General features: G+C 43.9%; 1 long non-coding RNA gene across 1 annotated transcript; it reads right to left on the bottom strand.

Annotated features, from left to right (window-relative positions):
• Positions 1 to 742: 742 nt before the first annotated feature.
• On the bottom strand, positions 743 to 11,327 carry LOC150012332 (uncharacterized). The gene is made up of 4 exons (XR_016510739.1): positions 11,082 to 11,327; positions 5,395 to 5,692; positions 4,769 to 4,876; positions 743 to 2,251 (listed from the first exon to the last, which is right to left on the bottom strand). It is a non-coding gene; the product is annotated as an uncharacterized LOC150012332 (long non-coding RNA).
• Between the last annotated feature and the right edge of the window lie 3,236 nt (positions 11,328 to 14,563).

The following is a 14,563-nucleotide window of genomic DNA, read 5'->3' as shown; positions in this document are numbered from 1 at the left end:
CCTGGCCTTGGGGACAGGCTAGCTGTTGCCTCATGAAAGGCTATGATTATGCCTCTCAGCCCATCAACATTTGTTTCTGCTCAGGGGCTTTAGTGAATCAAAGCCACAGCTTCCTCATGCTCTCTATTCTCTGTTCCTGTATGCCACAACTTAGAGGACCATCTGCTAACGATGCTGGTAAATACTTATTAGCTGCTCTCAATGTCAAACTGACGCTATGGTCCTGGGTGGGATTTGTCACTTGGAGCAGTACCATGCTTTGGAATGTGCAGACTCTCAGATAACATTCTTGGAACCCTCAATATCACATGGCAGGAAAATCACAAGCCTGGAGTGGGAGCTGTATTTCAGTCTCAGTTTTACTATTTATTAGCTACATGACTTGGTTTCCTGAGTAAATGGGAACAATGAGGACCGTCGCGAGAAAGAAAGGACAGAATTATATGAAGTACCTGTTACAATGCCTGTGCAGCACAGGCAGCCAGTGTTTGTTTCTTCTTTCATTAAAAAAAGAAAATCATATCATACAATAATAACTTTTAAATGTCACTAACCAAAATGTCCCCAAGTTACAAACGCTTGGAGCAAGCACGATTGTGTGTTGTTGTTTAGCAGCTCGATCCGTAGTGATCATAGAAGCTTCCAGAGCTTGGAGCTGGCCAAGAAACTAGGTGGAAGGACAGAGGGAAAGCTGGCAAAGAGGAAATCATTTAAAATAAGTGATTTCCCCTAAATGTAAACCAGTATGCTAAACAGGAAGTGAATCATGTAGGCCAGGAGTGCTGCAAGAAACTTCTTCAATTGCCTAACCACTCCACTGAACTGCCATCAGAGGAAACAAGGGTATTTTGTAACAGGGAGCAGGAAAATAGGATGAGCCCTGAGGTGGCGCGACTCCCTGAGCAACAAAGCGATAGTTCTGAAGAGTCAGGCTGCTCTTCTGGTGTGAACTCATCTGTCTTGCCAAAGGGGCCAGGGCCAGCTGTCCTGGGAGTTGTATCCGCAAGAGTGTGAGGGGTGAGCATGTGACCCCAGACCCGTCTGAATTCCCGGCCACTCTGGGTCTGTGGGCAAGGCCAAGTTCTGTGAGGATGGATGGAAAGAAGCTGCTGCCCTGGCTCATGGCCACTCCATCTCTCTATAGTGTTTCCTCATCTGCAAAGAGAGTGCTTGGAATAGGTGGATGTGAAGACCCTCCTTCATGGAAGTTCTGTGGGTTTCCATAACTCCCACCTGCCGAGTGACTGAGCTTGTAGCTGCAGGTGTCCTAGTCTCTTAACCCTTTTTGAAGACAAAGCAACTGGGGCTCAGAATCCTTAAGTCTTGACTCTGCTTTGCACTGAGAGGGTTCTCAGTAAAAGCTGATCTTGTAACTGAAAGAAATGGAGCCCAGTAGACAAATAGACACAATCATCTTTGTTTAAGAAAGGCTATAATGAGCGACACCCCTGCTGGGGTGCTGTGAGCACGGGCTTCCACAGATCAGTGGTGGGGATTAGGTGGGGATTCTCTAGAAAGCAATGTGATATGTGCATCTAGCGCTATAACAGCCTCCTACCCTTGACTCGGTGATTCCATGTTCTGAATCCATCACAGGCAATAACAGAACTTTTGACAAAGATTCAACAGAAAGAGCTCAGAACAGTCATACTGTTTTCCAGGGTACATGAGTGTGCAGCAGGTGTGTGTCCATCACTACTGACCTGTGACCTGGGCATATTACTTAAGGACAATGGATAGGCTCAGTCTTCACTACTCTTTGACCAAGAACCTGAGGCCTCTCTGTGTGGGGCATTGGTGGGAGGAGGATACTGCAGACAGCACAACTTGGTCTCTGCTCTCACAGAGCTTCACAGTTAGGGGGAGAGTCATGACTCAGGCAGTCTCATGCCTGTGATGTATACTGTGATGTGCAGCAGAACACAGGGGTCTAAGCTAGGCCAGGGAGCAGGGACAGGTCAGAGGTGCCCAGGGAGTAGGGACAGGAGAGGCAACAGCCTATGCTATTCAAGGTCAGCGGTGGGGAGAGAGCACAAAGGACACCTGGTGGCTCCATGAGGTTAGTCCAATGATTGCTTAGGTGTCTGAGGACACCTGCCACCACCTCTACATGGCCACTAATCCAATGAGTGTAGATGTGATAACTAATGCCGTAATGCAAACACTGAGACACAAGTCTCTTTGTCAGATAATATGTCCCATGTCTAAGAATGTCTTCCAGAGACCCAGACAAGTCCTTGGAGGTAGCAGCCTAGAAGAGAGAAAAGAAAACAAACAGTGTTGACTAAGCTGAGTTCTAGGCACATAAACAGACCTAAAAGTGCCATATCCTGGGCCAGCCCAGCATCAGGGACACTGTGACTGGGGACCAGGAGCTGTGAACAACCCAGGGAGTCACAGGGGGTAGGGGAGTCCTGGCAGAGAGGAGTGGGCCCCTCCCCACAATCTGCACTTGCCTCCTGCATTTTCTCTCCTCCTGGCTCCTTTCTGTTTTTCAATGTGGTAAAAGTTACATAACATAAAGCTTACCATTTTAAGGGAATAGTTCAGTGGTACTAAGTACATTCAAGTCATTGTGCAACCATCACCACCCTCCATCTCCAGAACTTTTTCATCAGCTTCTTTCTCCTTCTCCTTGCTAGGCACTCAACAATCATAATGGAATTTGTTTAAACTTGTATTGTTGAATGTACTGAATAAAATTGTTTGCAATCCTTCATTTCGAAGTCTGTCAAAAATCCCACCAGTGGGTTCATTGTAAGTTACTTTGCACTTGCAACTGGTTCTCGGTTGACAGTTTTTTTCACCTGGGAGAAGGACCAGCCTGTCGCTAAATGTAAATTCAGCTATTGGAGGAAGGACATTTATCAACTAGACCCCCTGAGCTCAAAAAAGAGACTTGGATAACACAACTCCCAGGTAGACAAGGACTTCCTTGACAAGACACAGATTTTGGGGCACACTAAATGGGCAGATGGTGGGCCATACCTAGAAGACATCTATCACTCCCTCTTGCACACCGATGTCCACTGGCTGTGGAAGACAACTGGGCTCATGGATGAACTCACAGATGGATTCACTGTGCGTGCTGAGAACTGTCTTCCAAATGGCAAGTCACTTATTCCAACACCATTAACTATCTAATCCAGGGATTTTCAACCTTTTTCATCTCATGGCACATGTAAACTAATTACCAAAATACTGCGACACACCAAAAATATATTTTTTGCCAATCTGACAAACAATAGGTATAATTTTAATTCATTCACCCTGGACAGATATTTGTATTGGCTGTTGTCTTTTTTTTTTTTCAATCCTTACCTGAGGATATGTTTTGATTTTAGAGAGAAAAAGGAAGGGAAAGAGAGAGAAAGAGAGAAATATCCATCTGTTTCTTCCCATACACACCCCAACCAAGGATCAAACCCAAAACCTAGGTATATCCCATGACTGGGAATTAAAACCTCAACTTTTTGGTGCACAGGTTGATGCTTCAACCAAGAGAGCCACCCTGCACCACCCTGCAAGGGATATTGTCATTTTTAAAAAAATATTTTACTTATTTATTTTTAGAGAGAGGAGAAGAGAGGGAGAAAGAGAGAGAAACATCAGTGTGTGGTTGCTTCTCCCACACCCCCAAATGGGGACCTGGCCTACAACCCAGGCCTGTGCGTTGTCTCAGAATTGAACCGTCTACCCTTTGGTTTGCATGTCAGCACTCAGTCCACTGAACCACACCAGCCAGGGTTTACTTGATGGTCTAAGGGAAAAAAAGGTTAGTGCCCCTGACTAAATAGTCAGGTAGTGCATGTTTTAAAAATTCTTACGGCACATCAGTTTTAAATTGCTAGTCTAAGCCATTACAATAACTAAATAACCATAAATCCTGAATTTTATTTCTAAATTTCCTACTCTAGTCTGTTGATCTAGCTAGTCCTACATGATCACTATCTGTTTCATTATTACAGTTTTATAATATAATGGAAATATTATTCTTCACTTAAAATTCTGGCTTGAATATGCTTACATTTATTTGTATAGGTGGCATTTCAATCTAGAATCACATTACAAAAGCATTGCACTGGGATTTTGATTGGGATCACATCAAAAATGTATATAGATTAATTTTGGATGTTTCTCTTATGAAAAATTAAGTTTTTTCATTTTGGCTCTCCACTTAAGTATTCCTAAAGTTGATCAAGATAGACATGATGTTTACAATATAGTAAGAAGATTGACAATTTAAAAAATAATTTTAATAAAAGGTGGTAAGTGTGAGAGGGGAAGTGTTAAAATGCCCACAGGACATTGCAAATCAAATCACCAAGTCACTGTATGATCACAAATTCATCATTAAGTATGCTCACTCATGCTCACACATGTCACACAGTGCCCACGTATGCACTTGCCTGTCCTAGTTCCTCAACTCAGAATACTGCCCTCACCCCAACCCTCTTGCTTGCCCAGGTGTTGTCTACACAGTGATTTCATGTCCTACCAGGTTATCACTTTGGTGCTTCTCTCATTTCCCAGTACTCAGCTCAGTTCTATCTCTGTCCATTGTGCCTCCACCATGGCACACACCTTGGATCCCAGCCACGTTTCCATGTGTTCTGGCCCCACTGTTGTTGAGTAGCCCTCTGAGAGGTTGCCAGTGCTTAGCCCAGTCCTGTGGCCTTCACAAGTGTTTACTGTCCTAGGCTAGAGGCTCCAGACGAAACTTTAAGGGAGGCTACCATATCCAGTGCTTTCATTTTGTTTCCCCCACCTTCTCTACCAGTGAAAAAATCCATGAGGCTCAGGTTTGTGGGTCAGCAAACACTTCATTTCCACTGGCCAGTGTTGTCCTTGGCAGTACATGGAAGAGTCAGCAGTCCTGGGTGGAGAAATGGAATAAACATAAGTGGAGGCCCAGTGACAGGGGGTCTCTAGAGCAGGTATGTATTTCAACACAACACAGGGCCAGACAGCCATGCTCCAGTTTCTTCCAGAACTGCTGCCTTTGCAAAACTCTGCTTAAAACAAGAAGAGCATGGAATAGGCTAGCCCCACCTTTCTCTCGGCAGGTGCACAGCAAGGGCCCTTTATCTCTGATGGGCAAGCCCAGGCGTCAGGGAGAAAGATGCCACTCTGGGCCCATCCAAATATTAGCTGTGGATACTTTCCTAGTTTGAAAACATGAGACACTGTGCACTCAGAGCCTTGCCTTCCAGAGAACACAATTGCATTTGTTTTTCTTCTTCCAAGGGACTGAGGCTTGACACTGGCCATAACTTTATCTTCACATGGCCTAGGGCTACACTAGCCAAGGCTCAAGTGACATCTTTTTAAATAAAGTTTTTGTTTTTAGTTTGTGAAAAGTAAATTATCTTACCATTTATGTCTCAGACTTACCCATTTGGTCAGAAGTGGGGTGTTGGACATGGTCAAAGGTGTGGGGTCCCAGAAAGTTACACCACTGTGTTCCTTTCCCCAGAGGGCCAAAAGGATATGAGAAAGAACAGCCAATGGCCTTCACACCCAGCAGAGGAAAGCCCTGGCCGTGGTGCCTGTACAGCCAGCCCACACCATCTGGCTGCACTAGTGAGGAGCTGACATCTGGGCTATACCAGGTTCTGCAGCACCCATGGCTTACACTCTGCAGGAAAACCAGTGTACTCAACACAGCAACTCTCTTCTGAGACCTGAGATTCTGGTGGAAGCAAAAAACATTTTAATGTCATGCTGAGACACTGAGGGTCATTAACATGATCTGCTTTAAAACTGACCATTTCCTGCCTGGCCTTTCCTCACATTTCCACAACCTCCATCATGACCCTTATTCTCAGACATTGACTAGACTCCCTGTTTCCCCACCTCCAGTCTGTCGATCCTCTGATGTCTGCTCCTACTTTCATTCCTCTTGTCATGGCAGGTGCCATGTCCTGGCTCTGGGCAGAGAATCCATCCCTCCAACATCCTCATGGGCCTTGCACTTGTAGTAAACATACGTTCTTTTCTCTTCTGTGTTTATTCTGTCTCCTCAGGACCATTTCTAATGTGCTCCAGGATATAGTCCCTCCTTCATTTTAAAACTCCACTGGATTCCAATCCTTTATCTCCTCTACCTTATCTCTGTCTCCTTTACAGGTCTAAAGAACTGTTTGCAACACTGCACCCACTTCTCCCCTCCCACTCTTGCCATATTCAGTCATGATTTCTCTGTCCTCACTTTATTTGACTTTTTAGTAGCATTTGGTATTGTTCACTGTTCTTTTTCAACACTCTTTTCTTTCCTCTTTCTTTCTGTGATAGCATACTCTCCTGGTTTTCATTTCTCCCTACTCACCTCTCCTTCTTGGCCTCTCTGCTTTCTTCCCTTTCTGTATCTGACTTATAAATGCTGGGGTGTCCCTGGGTTTGTCCTGAGCTCTCCCTAGGACTTCATGATTTATACTCATTGCTGGCAGGTAGGTAAATTTTCTTCATACTCTAGGGGCTTATTTTTAATACCCGTATGGGGACAGGCTAAGAGACAGTGAGCCCAAATAAGAAAAGATGTAACAATTATATGTGGGTAAACCTGAGAATATTCAATGGACTATATCCTCAGTGAAAAGACTGACTAGAAAAATATACAAGAAAGATGACAGAAAAGCTTTCTTTGGGAGACTGAAAGACCTCAAAATAAGTGTGTTTTAAATAATGAAGAATAGAAATAAAGGAATTGAAACTGAAACAAATAAACAATCTTCCTTCATCAACACAAAGGATAAACAGATTTTTAAAAGACTGAAATAGAAGTTGTAAAAATTAAAAGCATTGTCTTTAAAATGAAAACCTCTTGAATGAATTAAATAATGAATTAGGTACAGGTGAAGAAATAATTACTGAACTGGAAGATAAACCAAAGGAAATTATTCAGAAAGTATTGTGTAATGGCTACAGAATTTCTGTTTCAGATGATAAAGGATTTCTGGAACTAGACAGAGAAGTGATGGTTGCACAACAATGTGAATGAACTTAATGCCACTGAACTGTACATTTTAAAATGGTTAAAACAGCTAATTTAAGTTTGTATATCTTACCACAACTTAAAAATCACCAAAAAAACATGTAAAGGTAATCATTAAAAGTATAAAATAAATGATTTTCAAGACACTAAAAGGAAATAAAGGGGAAATAAAATAAACCCTAAAAAATAAAAAAGAGAAAAGGGGGGCATAGAAGAGACACAGTAAAAAGAATTCAAAATATGAAGATACAAATAAATCTAAATGTATCAGCAATAGTAATATATTTAAACAGACCAAACTCACCAGTGAAACACAGAGATTCCAAGTCTACACACTTACTCTATGTATTCTAATTACTTTCATATTTATGTCTCTAGCCAACACTTTGTAACAGACTTCTATATCAAGGTTACTACTTCACCTTGCCTTTTGGAAGAATAATAAGCATCTCAAATGTACAGGGACAAAACAGAAGTCTTAATTTCTTCCCCAAATATGTTCCCTAATTTTCCCTCTCAGTCTTACTCATCTGAGTAAATACCTTCACAGCTCATTCCGTTGCTCAAACCAAAAATCTGAGTCATCCTTGGTTCTCATTTTCTCATCATCCCTCTTCATCCAGCCCATCAGTCAGTCCTGTCATGTTACCTCCCAAACACCTGGGCAATATGTTTCTCTCCAGTTCTGTTGCTATAGTCCAACTACAAGCCCTCCATAATTTCTCTAACTGATCCCTCTGCCTATCCCCTGGTGTCTCCCTTACCTGTCTACAAACTGTTCTCTGTATGGAAGACAGAGTTTTTAAAATTATAAAATATTTACATTATCAATATTACATACATTATATTTTATTTATGAAGCTCAATAAATTATACTTGTGGTCCTACTACCCAACAGAAGAATTAGAAGAATGTTCTTGCAAAAATTGAACCCAAATGTTACCTCTCCCACCCTTAACATCTCTAACAGCTTCCCACTACACTTGGAACTCAATCCTGATTCCTTAATTCTCAAACTCCTTTCTGACTCCTTTCTTCCTTCCTGACCACATTCCAGTCACACTGACCTTCATTCTGCTCCTAGAATATGCCCCAGGGCCTTTGCACTTCCTGCTCCTTTTCTTGAAAGGGTTGGCACTTTGTATCATTCAGATCTCAGTTCAGATATAACCCTCCCCAAGAGGCCTGCTCTGACCACCTCATTATCTAAATAGCACTTCTACTTGCTACCATGATTTTTGTTTTATTTTCTTCAGAGCACTTATCACTATCCAAAAGTATCAAATTTATTTTGTTATTTTCTGTCTCCCTTGTACAAGCTCTAGAGATCTTGCTTGTCTTGTTATTTCCAGGTGCACCCCTAGTGCCTAAGACATAGTAGGTGCTCAAGAAATATTTGTTGAATAAATATGCAAACAAACCCACCTGAAATAAGTTATAATTTATGAGTTGTGGTTAAGAGTCCTTTGTTAGATTTTTCTTTGATCTCTTTGTCATCAAGCCCACATGATTCTCTTATGAGTATTTCACAACAGTGATCAATCCTAGAAACTCTTCGAGCCTTATATCCAGCATATTATTACAGCATCCCCAAATCTAGCATGGCTTGGAGCACTGGGAACAAATTCAGGTCTGTAACTGAGCTTAAATGTCTCATTCTAGAGGGAGATAATTCATATGCTTTCCAGTTAGGAAACTTCTGGAAAGCTTGTCCAGTCCTGAGTGTTTTCCCTGATTTCTCTAATGAATTTATCCAGATTGTAAAATTTTAGATCATTTTGTGTGCTTTCTTGTGGTTATTAATAAGCACGTGTCACCTTTGTACTCCCACACTTGCATAAACCACAGGCAGTTTTAGATTATGAAAGTCACTCACATTGCCTGCCACTTTAATAATCCTCTCCATAAATTCACTTCTATACTGAGCACCAACCAAATACACACCAGGCTTCGTACTGGGAGTAATACCATGCTGATTCTCACACTTTCTGTGCATAATGCTAACATGTGAGGTCTCGTTAAAAATGCAGATTCCTGAGACAGTTCCACTTTGGCAAGTTTTAGGTAGGGCCCAGGACTTGCGCTTTTAAATTCACACTACATCTAGTGCAGGTGTCTTTAAGCTCCACTTGGACAAACATCCAGGGGTAACTCACTGGTGTCTGTATGCATGCGGGAAACATCACTTATCCTAGTGTCCCGTGTGAAAGCCCTCGCCACGCAGCACAACTCCCACAGAGAGGCAGGCTTGGCCTAAACAGTGTGTATCAGGGCTCTCTTGCCAGCATCCTTGCTTACACACAGACTCCACTCGACCTAGCTAATTGTTTCTAAAAATATTAAATGGCTACATCTTGTCAGAGAATTTTTTTTTTTAGTTAATAGACTCTGTTAGAGCAGTTTCAAGTTTACCGAAAAATTGAGCAGAAAATGCAGAGACACTCTATGCCCCTCCCCTCCTGCACATTTCTCCTTGATATTTGCATTAGGGCAGTGACTTTGTTATAATTGATGAATCAATATTGACAGCTTATTGCTCACTGAAGTCCATAGTTTAAATTAGGATTCCTCTTGGTGTTGTACACTCTGTGGGTTTTGACAAATGTATAATGACAGGTACCCACTATTACACAGATATTTGGGTTGTTTCCATTTTTGTCTATTATGAATAATGCTGCGATGAACATTTGTCTACAAGTTTCAGTATGTTTTTGTTCCTCTTAGGTGTACCGAGGAGTAGAATTGCAGGTCAACTTTTTAAATGAGTGGAGCACTGCCATGGATATGTCACCCTCTTGTCACATGCATGATTACACCCATGTAGTCTGGAAGCATGCCCTGAACTCTTTCATGATCTGAATGGACAAAGCCCCTTCCCTCTTTAACTCCCATTTTATGTTCCCCCTGGTTCATCCCCTATCCCTGCCTTGGTTCAGACCCATAGTATCCTAGGCATCTTTTATCTAGTCACCTGTCCACCATTTTACTTTCCGTAAGTCCATCCAGACATCAGGGTGATCTAGCTATAAAGCCAGCTAATGTGGCCCTGTCAGCCTTCTGCTTTAAACCCCTCATGGAGTGGGTCACCTCTAGGGTAAAGCCAACACACTGAAGCCCACACAGGCCAATGATGATGTGACCCTTACCTGCCTCCCCAGCTGCACCTGAGGCCTAGCACTCCAAGCCTGAGCCCCACCTGCACAGAACTGCCTGCGCTTCTCACAAGTCCTCACTGTTCCAAGCTCAGCAGAGTCTTTCCCATCTAATCACTCACAGCACATCCAGTTCCCGCCATCGACCAGGCGCTGGGATTCCACAGTCAACGGGACAGACATCCATCCTCTTCTCACTGCCTTCCTTCCTGAGATCATCCTCCCAGTGGCTCCTATTTGTACATCCAATCTAACCTCCTTTCTGGAACCTTCCATGAACCCTCAACTCATTTGCTTCCTCTCAGAGTGCTGTTGTAGGAAAGCAGATGAAGCTGGGGCCAAACCCGACTCGGTCTCATTAACTGAGACTTGAGCAAGTGACGTAACCTTTGAGGGGCAACTTCCTCACTTGCAAGTGTGCAGGATGCTGGATACAGAGGCAACACAGGGCCAGGTGAGGCATGGCACTGCAGTGTCTCAGGCTGCCTTTACATGCCAGCCCTCACATCTACCACTACTTGAGCATGAAACATGCTAATTTTTTCAGTGGAATTATTATATTGTATTACTGTTTGTTTACAGGTTCTTTCTGTCCTATTAATCTAAGAGATTCCTGGAGAGCAGTAACTATTCATTATGATTAACTCTGAAATTCCTCATTCTGGCACATCACTTGAAGGTAATTCATGTGTTTGCCTGCCATGGGTTATTTTAATTATCCCTAAGAGGCAGACCTGGTAGCAAGTATGATGATCCCAATGCATAGAGAAGAAACCTGAGTGACTGGCAGGTGGGCCACACCCTGATGCCTGTGGTGGTGACATTTAGCACCTGCCTCCATAAAGAGGTCTGTTTTCATGATGGTCTCCTCTCCCCCAATGAGCCTCCAGACCTCCTCTCTACACTGACCAGAGTGCAGTCAGACCTGCTTGTACCTTGTGATGATGGGTGCAGGGCCTCTTCGCAGCCAGCTGACCTCTTCAACAGGCTGGTTACCAAGAGGAGGGAGCCTGGGTCCTGGTCCAGCTTCTGATTTCATACTGGTGTCCTCTGCAAAGCCTCTGACATCAGGTGGAGTTCTCAAGCTTTACTGCACAGTAGAATCACTCTGAGGTCTTAAAAAATACTGATGCTCCCACCTGGGGACTCTCAGGGGCTTTGGAGCTCCCAGGGTTTTGTTTGTTTTGTTTTAGCAATGCTTAGCCCAGACTGGAAATATGGGGCTAAGCTCACAGAGCAAAGAGCATCTGCAGAGGTTGCCCTCCTCTGGACATGTGGGTCACAGATAGCACCAGCAACTGTGGCCTCCCAGGAAGGGCGGGAGGGCACCTGTCATAATACCCAGAGCAGATGGGTGGCAGTCACTCCGCAAACCCTTAACAGAGAGATTACTGTTTGGTGGTGAGGTCAATTTTTCCATTATTGAATGGTACTGTTTGAAAAGCAAGCGAACAAACAAAAAATGGGGCAAAGGTGATATTTTTAAAATTAAGATGAAATTTGCCCCTAGCTTCCTCTCCTTGCTCCTGTCTGCTATCTGAGCTGTATAGCTGCTCACTTTTCTTCTACCAACACTCCTATTTTGTGGGACACCAGAGGAAGATGTGGTCCTTGACTCCAGGGAGCTTCCTGCCTAAGGGCAGAGACAGACTCCCAACAATGATCAATTCTACTCTGTCTGGGAAGTGAGAACAAGGTGCTATGGAGCAGAGGGGAAAGGAAATTAATCCTTGCGAGACCCACTGCTCCCACATCAGTGAGGCCATGTGTCAAGAGCTGTGTGTGTATGCTGGGACACATGGAGGAAGGATGCCAGATCCCACCTACCCTCCTGCCCCCCAGCCCTGTGTTCAGAAGCTAATGTTTCCTAGAGTCCCAGACAAATCATCTCTGCTTTGATCATGAAACTGTGGGAGAGCTTTATTTCTTTAGTGATTAATTTAGATGCAGAAGATATGGCTAATTATCAGATGGAGAGAGGCTTCCCCTCTCTCCTAGGTAGTTGCCTTCTGAGAAGCATGTCACTGTGTTGGCCCAACCAGCCCTGAGACACTAGAGTGGGAGGGTTATTTCATTGGTTCTACACAAGTTCCTGATTGCACAGCTAAGAGGCTGTCTGGGCAGCTGCAGTTCTGGCCAAGCATTGTGAGGTCCCGGCTCCATCATGAACTCAGAAGCGATAATGACAAAACCACTTCTCTTTCCCAGGGGACCAATGGGCTCTGTCTCTGATCTCGTGTGTGTCCTCCATTGTTGAAGACATATACTGCCATTCAGAAAGGGTAAAGGTAAGATCTCATCTACAGAGAACAAATCCACTGCAGCCTAGTTTCATTAGGAAGAGATTTATTCTAGGATATCCAAAAGTTTACAGCATTAGGTAAGCATTGAGGAAACAGTCAAGGCTCAGAGATGACTCCTAAGGCCACAGCTCAGAACCAGACCCCCAAAGAGGCAGCTGCCTCTGCTATGGTCTGGAATTTCCAGCCCTGAACTCAGGACAGATCACACTGTTGGGACTTGCAGCAGCTGTGCTTATCTGGAATCCCAGCTGTCCACCTTCTCCCAGCCACTGGCTGGTCCTGAGCTGTACTGAGCAAGCAGCCCAACCCTGGGCCTGCCACAGCAGAGAAGAGCCCACAGCCACCTGGACTCCAGAGACGCCTGAGGGTGTAAGATCAACCAAACATAGATCCCAAACTGCAACAAGGCTGGAAACGAGGGTCTCATATTCAGTTTCTGCTATGTAAGGACAGTGAAAGAACGAATGCCCAGTGCCAGGCCTCATCTCCGTACAGGCCCCCGTGAGCTGGGAAAGGACAGGACACTCAAATACAGCCCCAGACTTTGGAACCCAGGATAACCTGTGTTGCCATGACTCCTCTAGACCTTGGTCTGGCAGGCGGCCTTCTCTTCTTCTGTCACACAATCTGTATAACAGGACATCTGTATCCTGCTGCTATCCTGTGCCAGCCTGGTTTCCCTCCTGCTTCTCTATCATTTTGTTCCAACCAGCTTTCAAGATACAGCTGAAGTCTTCAGTGAAGACTCTTGGACAACTCTGCACTCATGAGTTACCTGCCCCCAGGTACTACACCCTCTGGTCTCCTCCATACCACTCAGCACATATGTTCTGCCAGTGGTAAGGCCTCTGATGGTCCTACAATCACTGCCTGTATCAGTGTGGATCTCCAGTGAGAACTCCTATTGAAAGAACTTATATTCTCAACAGCTGAACACTGAAAATAGCAAAGTCGCTTAACTCCTATCCTCAGTAAGTCTGTTCCTACATCATACAAGGGGAGAATCCTGCAGCCCAGCTCCTCTGTGCATGGGTTTGGACTCAAGATGGAAAGAGCTTATGTACAGGAAAGACACTGTGGTCTCTATTGTGATAGCCACTGCTTGGATCTGCTCTTAGTCCTAATCACAAAGGAGCCTGAGAACTTGACTAGGAACTTGGGCCTTGAATCACTTTTCAGGCTCCCAGGCCTTATGGAGACAGGGCAGTTTGCCTTTCTCAGTGAACAGCTGAAATGGAACATGAAGACAGGAAGCAGAGATGAGACACCTGATGTCTGGGCTTCACTGCAATAATTAATAACAGTTGGCACAAATACAAACCCTTCTGCCAAACAAACCAAGTTGGGTAAGAGAGCCCACCCTCAAGACTTGGAAGCTGAGTTCTCTTTTTCTTCCTCTCCAGGGAGGTCCAAACCACAGCCACAAAAGATGGAAATGGTCCTGATGCTCACAAAAGCAAAGGGCCCTATAGGCTTTAGTCCTTTCATTTTATGTTCCAAGTCAGCCATGCAGATGGTTCAGTCATGCAAGAGGGCAAATGGTAGGTTCAGACAGGATAGCAGAGAAGACATTCTCCTCCCCCACTGAAAAAATAAAAAGAAGGCAAACTAGTTTTTGATGAGTTCTGTGCACCTATCTCAAACATAAATCCAAATTAACTCAACATACCTTAAATCTGCTCTGCATTTTCAACAATGTTTTCCCCAGAAGCGCTGTCGTGGGGTTGCTTAATAAAAGGACACTGAAACATGCAGTATAAAAATCCACAGAGCCACTGAGGGTGTATCTAATTATGGCTGAAGTTTAAAATCATCTGCCCTTTGGTCTGGATTCTCCATGCAGATTCTATACACACAAGTGTGGAACCAGGTCCATAAGCCCTTTCTCCATCCCTCCCTTCACTGATTTGTATTTACTAGGACAAAAGTGTGATTCATCATGAATTTGAACTATAACAGCCAACTTTAAAAAATTCATTTGTAGTTCTTGCTCATTCTTGCCTTTTCTAGGCAAATTCTCCATTGTGGTAAATATCACCACTACTTCCAGGCCCCACATGTGATTAACTGAAGCAAAATGTTATGAAAAGCTATATTAGTTGCTCTAAATATTA

The sequence above is a fragment of the Furipterus horrens genome, unplaced genomic scaffold (assembly GCF_987537825.1).
Source record: "Furipterus horrens unplaced genomic scaffold, mFurHor1.1.pri manual_scaffold_4, whole genome shotgun sequence".
Lineage (NCBI taxonomy): Eukaryota > Metazoa > Chordata > Mammalia > Chiroptera > Furipteridae > Furipterus > Furipterus horrens.
This window is presented reverse-complemented; position numbering and strand designations above follow the sequence as displayed.